A 7,685-nucleotide genomic window follows, 5' to 3' on the forward strand; every position below is an offset into this window, starting at 1 on the left:
TATTAGATATTAGATAAAATATATATTGTAGATACACAATAGACACGCCTTTATACATTGAGGTACAGTAAGGGCAGATGGACTTTAATTCGAGACGACAAAAAAAAAAAAAAGTGAAAAGCATGCCTCTTTTTCATACTTACGAAGAATTTGATTTTTTTATTAAACGGGTGCTTAAAATTTAGAAATTATTATCACTAAGTTAGTATAAATTGAGATCTCGACAAAACATCTATTAAGTTGGTTAGCGTACCAAATCTTGATACGAATCAAAGACCCACAAAGATTTTGAAAACCTAAAAATTGATGTTAAAAAACACAAAATAGAATAAGAGTTTACAAGGTGGTTGGAGTGGCAAAAGGAGATTGTTAAAGAGCACAAGTCATACAAAAACTTTCCCTAAGGACATTTACAATGGGAGTTTTACGAGAGTTTAATAGAATAAATGTAAATATAATATAGAGGAGAGAGAGAGTGTCCAGTTGAGTGAGTGCAATAGAATAGTAACTAAAATTTATGAATTTTTTAAGAATTAAAATGAATATATACATTGTCGTTCATACTTGACATTCCATACAACTCTTAATGAGTTTAATCTATTGGAGATGGCCTAAGGTGGGCAAAACAAACAGAGTTCAGATGCACTGGTCTTTTGATATCGATTCTGAATTAGATACGCATCAAAACCAAGATTCTTAAAACTTTGTAATGGAACCGTCATGGTACGGCTCAAGACTTGTATTTGCCGTCAAATTTCAACAAAATGTCGACTTAAGTCATATGTGTTTATAAAAATGAAAAATAGTAGAAAATATATATAAAATTATTAATTATTAATTATATATAAAATTGTCGCCTTAAGTCACGCCTTACAAACGATGTCGTTAGCCACAGACTGAAAAACTTAAGGTTTGATATTGCGGTAAAGTCACGCCTAACATTATTTAGAACTGATGAATACATTCAGATTTATTTTCCTTTGAAAAACGTAAAAGCATAGAAATAACTGATATACATGTGGTTAAAGATAGTAGATAGGAATCAAAACACAACTAAATTAAAATTTACAGACATACTCTACACTGACTAGTTCCCCTCAGTCCCCCCTCCTTGAATATCTGGAAGCTGATGAAATACACGAGCACAGCTATACACTGAACAGAAAGCTTGCAGTCCCGTCAATAAAAGCATAAACAAAGCAGCCAACACTGTGAGAAACTTCCATGATCCAAACACATATTTATTAAAGAAATTAGCCATTTTCACCCTCCATGTTCTACCATACCTCTTGTTCACATCTTCAATCACTTTATCCATCTTTGCCACTTTCGTCAACTTCACAGATTTGCTCATCCCGTTCCACAGATCTGCAACTTCCTTATCACTCTTCAAATGGTTCAAAACTATTCCTCTCTCTCGCAAATACTTCGCGTCTTCTTCAGTATCGATTATTCCGTTCATTAGCTCTGTGTATCGTGACACCACCAATGGCCCTGCTGCAACACAAGCTTCGTATGCTACTAAGTTTCTCAGATAAACTTCTGAGTTTACGTCAAGATCGACTACTGGGAGGTAGAGTGTAGATGTTATATTATCGAAACTAATGTCCAAAATTCCGCCATTAACGGGTGAGAAAATGATCCCTGCATTGGCCATTTCGGTGACTGATGGGATGGTGATTTCCTCGATGGTTGGTACCTTCGATTCGCCACCGTCGTCTTCTGAATTCTCCTCTCCTTTACCCTGAAACTTCACCAGCATTCGCTCCATGGGTTCTTTCATGAGTTTGAGTATGGGAAGATTTGATAAGATCTTCCATGGTAATTTCATTAGGAGAGCCATTGGTCTTCCGAAAATGAGTTTCTTGAAAAAGTTCACGAGCCCTGCGTTGGATTTCGAGAGGAGGTTCCATATATAACTCATGACCCGATGAAGATCAGTTTCCTTTGCAAAAGTTTCTTCTTTATCTTCATCGTTGACTTCAGTGATAGCTTCTTCTTCGATGTCAATCTCAGCCTCCATGATCCCGAGCTCTTTGTTGTTTGGCACTGTCATGTGGTACAAAAAGTCTAGCAGGTGATCACAGTCGTTGATGTCAACATCTGGCAACTCCTTTTCTTGAAACGGAGAAAGCTCATGGTACAAACCAATCAGCATCGACTTCAACGTCTCTTCAGGTGACTTTTCATGATTAGCTTTCTTGGACTGATGCTCCAGCATCGTCTTCATCAGAAACAATGGGATCTGGTTCTCCACCATCACCAAATCACGAAGAATCGCCATGTGTGATAGCTTCTTCCCGGAGGCATCGACCAAATGGGACATCGAAGAAGTAACTTTCTTGAGTACCCGTCCTTCTTCTTTCATGGAATACACCTGAAGGAATTCCAGTAAAAACGCCATGTCAACAGCCATCATCCAGATCAGTGCGTCTCCTGACATATCAAGAAACTTATGGTAGCAAGCACGGATTCGAGGCTCATCGTTTTTCTTCATTATCTCCACGATACGTTCGAAGCTAACGTTCATACCTTTCTGGGTTCTTCGTGCCGCAGCAAGCTTGTACCTTTGCATGTCATAGACCTCCTCGCGCCAATGGTGGAAGGGACCTAACGCGATTTGCTGCGGGATGTAGGATTCAGGATCGGTGGCTAGAAGTACTTGAGGGACTGTGAATATACAAACTGGAACTTTGTCGATCTCTTCCTCATGTTCTAAGATCGATTTACGCATGCTTTCCACCCATTCGTGTTCATTAATATTCATCTTCTTGAAAGAGTATGAACTGGTGGTGCTGGACAAGGTTTTGGCGGCCATGGCGTTGGAGATAAAGTATATTCTTCAATGCATTTTCGTCCGGAGACAACGGATATGACTCTTATAGACGGTATCATGATTGACTAGTTCACATAGTGTTGATCTGTTTACATATTATTTTAGCTTATTTAATTCTTTTAATCACGTTTCAAGAAAATAATTTCGAAGAAAAACAACGTACTTGTTGTCGATAAACATGGACAACTGTAATATGAAGAAAAAATGGATTTAATAATATTTCGATGAATATATGTGAATTGTGATGAAGCATGTTACCGTGTGACTTGAATCTAGTTATTCTTTTATTCCTTTTATCATATCGAATTGTCTTGGTTAATTAGCTAGATAAGATACCATTAATTTTTATTTGTTTTTTCCATAATCGAGATTTTTATATTCCTTTCTTTATCACATAAAACATTTTTTTCCCACATACCTTTTTACTATATGAAAATAAATAATTCGAATATAAAACCGAATTTTAAAAGCATTTTGAACTCGTTTCTTGTCTTAATATTCTTCCAAAGACGATAAAAATAATAAAGTTCACTTATGGTTTATCATGAAGATGAAATTCAAAGTTCAGGTTAATAGGATCTAATTATATACTAATCTTGAAGGTTTTAATATGTGCTCAAATTTATGTGATATATGGAAGTGAATAAACAAAAGAACTCAAGCTATAAGACTTAAAGTAATACTCTTATAAGATGAAAGAAAGTTGAAATTTTGTTATCATACCAAAGCTTGGAAACTACTCATATATATAGCGTAACTTTGTAATTATTAAAAAGGCAAAAGATTCCGCATAAACGCTGTATAAATGTAAAAATACAGAACATATCCGAAAAAAATTGGGAAATTGTTAGTATGATATCTAGGACGTGTTTGGCAAAAGTAGCTATTAGCTGGAAGCGGGTAGCGAATAGGTGGTAGCGGGTAGCGGATATCGGGTAGCGGGTAGCGGGAAGCTGTAACTTCTATTTGTTATATGAATATTTGGCAAAAGTAGCTGAAAGCTTGTGAAAATGAATAAAATTACATAAAATGACAATTGATTAAAAATAAATAAATATATAAACATATTTTGAAGGGTAATTATGGAAATTGATTTCGAAAGCTCAGTAGCGTTTTGTTAAACGCTACATGAAGTATCTTTTAGATTTGGAGCGTTTTGTTTAAACTAAAAGTTAAACGCTCGTACTACCAAACGAAGTTTTTTGTTTAAACTAGAGGGTTTTGTCAAAAGCTAAAAGCTAGAAGCTCTCAAACGCTTCCAAAAGCTCTGTACCAAACACGCGCTAATAAAAAGGACTATGGTGATATCTTCATATCCGGATAGAAGAGCTTAATGGAAAATGGGAGAATACAAAAGGGCTTGTCGTTTCAAAAAAAAAAATGTAATGCAAATCTTTTTTACTCAAAAAAGTTATCCGGAAATTTAAAGAAGCGTTCGACTTAATGAAGTATCCATAATTATATTACATTCTTCTAACCAAACTCAATCTATAACACTCCGAGCATACTTCTTATTTCGCCATGCTTCACATGTGCTAAGGCTTTTGTAAAAATGTTTGTTAGTTGATCCTTAGAGTTGACATATTCCACTTCAATTTGTCATTGCTCAACACACTCCCTTATGAAGTGAAATTGGATGTCAATATGTTTGTTTCGATCATGAAACCCGATATTTTTCATCAAGGAAATTGCCGACTTGTTATCGAATTGAATTACAAAGTGATAGGCTTGATGTTATGTCCTGTAAGCTCCTTAAAGAGATTCTCAAGTCAAATGGCTTGACATGGTGCCGTTGTGGCTGCCATAAACCCGATTTTACATATAGAAAAAACAACAATCTTTTGCTTTTGAGATTGTCATGTGACCACATTTCTTCCAACGTAGAAACTCATTCATTTGTACTCTTGCTACTAACCGTGTCACCTCCAAGATCACTATTGCTAAACCTAAGCATGTCTTTAATTTCATGACCCTTTGCATAGTCGACACATAATTAACGGTTCCTTGATATACCGTAAAATATCCTTTACTACTTGGAAATTCCAAGTGGTCAGTTCCTCCATAAAAGGGTTTCAATTCCAACCGAAATGAAATGTTCTGAGTGTGATTCGGTTACCTCATACACTCCACCACTCACCTACATTAAGTTATGTTGACTTTTGACCATTTTCATCATTTTTGACCGTCACCTTCGGTTCCATTAGTGAAGTTGTCAGGTTGCAATCTAGAAACCCGAATTACATAAGTTGTTTGTAGGAAAGATATTCCTCACTACTTTTGCGACACTTCAATTCCAATGTAGTAAGAAAGTAAACCCAAGTCACTCATTTTAAATTCCCTTTTCATTTGTTCCTTGAATTCGACAATGTATTTGGTGTTCGATCCGGTAATGATTAAGTAGGAATGGCAACGGGGCGCGACATGGTTTCCTAAACCCGCCCCGATATCTTTCTGGTATCTTATCGGGGTGCCCCATAGGGTTTTGGATTTTCCCGTCAGGTTCCGGGTATCTGATCGGGTTTACAACAATTCATAACGAAATCTTTATTTCGTTTTAGGATACCCCGATGTCTGATAAAAATATAACAAAAACTTAAATTATTAAAAAAATACATGTTGTAGCCTCCGTTTTTTATTAAAAATATGATACATCACTTTAATAAAATAAACCAGACGTTATATTAAAAATGATTTGATTTAAGTTTAGTATAATATGTCAAAACATAAAAAAAGATCATTACACCTTACTGGCATATTGTTAATAATTAAAATGATTGTCCACAGTAAATATTGTATCTTTGAATGCATACTACTAATATTCAAAAGATTCGAACACACACACACACACACACACACACACATATATATATATATATATATATATATATATATATATATATATATATATATATATATATATATATAATCGGGACCGGGCGAGTCAGTGCGAGGATAACCCATTCACTACCCCGAACCCGATAATGACCCGTTACCCGACCCGAAATGCTTGGGTTTCGGGTTTTTTTGCCATCCCTATGATTAAGTCGTCAACATAGACACCAACAGTAAGAATTTTACAAATTTAGTTCCTTTTGTAGATTGTCATGTGTTGTGCAAATTTCGAAAAACCAAGTCCTTTTAATCTTTTATCAAAACGAACGTTCTAAGCTCAAGAAGCTTGTTAAAGGCCATAAATAACTTTAAAGAACTTGAACACCTTGTGATTATGTAATATATCAAAATATCCTTCTAGTTGGGTGATATAGACATCCTCTTCAAGATATATTATAAGAAAATATACCTTGACATCAAGATGGTAAGTACAACTTACCCACGATAAGCCACTAATGCAAGAACGAGCCTTGCGGTGTCAAGTCGTACCACCGATGAAAAAACTTCATCAAAGTCGACTCCACATTTTTGCATAAAATCTATTAGGACGTGTCGATCTGTATGTTTCATCATTTTTTCCAATTTGTCTTTCTTCACTTTAAAGACTCATTTCAATATGAGTGTTTTCTATTTGGGTAGAAAATCGGTAAGTTGTCATGTCTTGTTTTTATGGATTGTATCAAACTTCGTTTGTATGGCATCCTACCACGTTATAAAGGTTCCCATATCTTTAAAATTCAAGGTTTGATTTTCTACAATCATCAACAATTTCAGGTTCAAGGAACACATTTTTCGGCTTCGACATAGATTTCAGCTAGTTATCGGAGCCCCTTGGGTCCAACAATGCTTGAAGGGCTTTCCAAGGGTTGAAGTGGAAGAAATATGAGTTGAAACAACGGTATCTAGGGTTGTTTCTTGCTGAAAAGATGAAAAATAAGGTTGTTCTGTTTGGACAACATCAATTCTAGGGTTGTCCGAATGTTTTTGGGTAAACTCTAAGGTTGTCCGAAAGTTTTTGGGTAAACTTTGAGGTTGTCCGGATGGTCCGATTTGATATAAGGGTTATCTGTATCGATTATTGTGAAGGCTTGAGGAGTCGTATTCTCTTCTTCCTTGTTTTTGTTCTAATTACTTCCTAGTTTGTTTACTAATTACTTCCATCTTTTTCAACAAAAATAACATTGCGGCTTACTTGCACTTTCCGGTGTGCCAGATCAAATAATTGATTCCTTTTAGTTCCATCTTATATCCCAAAATACACCAATTTTTTGCTTCAGTCTTCCATTTTCTTCAAACGAACACCTACAATTTTGGAAAAATCAACACAAATAAAAACCTTTAAATATTGAAGATTTGTTTTTTTGCCAAGTTAACCTAGCTTCATACGGTGTGATTTCATGAATCGTTTTTATATGTACTAAGTTGAAAAGATAAATTGTATGTAACAGTTTCTCTTCAAAATTCCCACAATACATTTCTTCCTTTAAGAAGACGCATTGTCATGTATGGATGATCTTTTTAACCGAAAAACTGAGCTGGAACCGGAACCGAAACCGGTTGGAACTTGTTGGTGGTATTCAGTCCGGTTCTCAGTTCTCGGTTTACGGCTTATTTGGTTTTTGGTTTTTCGTTTCCTACGCAGTTCGGGACGGTTTTGATTCCAAACACATTCTTAGATAGCACATTTATTAGTAGAACCGAACCGAACCGGTTAGTGGTATTTGGTTCGGTTTTTTATTCTAATTTTACGACTTATTTGGTTTTTCTGTTTTTTGTTTTTTGATTTCAGACCGGGTTACACGTCTATCACTACAAGAAAAACGCGATTTTGCTACAGAAGGAATCCGTTGCGAAAACTTGAAATTCCGTTGCAAAAGACGAATAGCGACGGAATTTGCAACAACTATTTCCGTCCCTAAAAACGCTGTAGCGAGGGGTTTGCAACAGAAACGATAAT

The 7,685-nt window shown here is 35.5% G+C and overlaps 1 pseudogene; it reads right to left on the reverse strand.

Annotated features, from left to right (window-relative positions):
- Nucleotides 1-992: 992 nt before the first annotated feature.
- Nucleotides 993-2,863, reverse strand: LOC145107846 (putative UPF0481 protein At3g02645 pseudogene; annotated as a pseudogene).
- Nucleotides 2,864-7,685: the final 4,822 nt, after the last annotated feature.

Source organism: Lactuca virosa, chromosome 4, assembly GCF_052849685.1.
Source record: "Lactuca virosa cultivar CGN04683 chromosome 4, Lactuca_virosa_CGN04683_v6, whole genome shotgun sequence".
NCBI classification, from domain to species: Eukaryota; Viridiplantae; Streptophyta; class Magnoliopsida; order Asterales; family Asteraceae; genus Lactuca; species Lactuca virosa.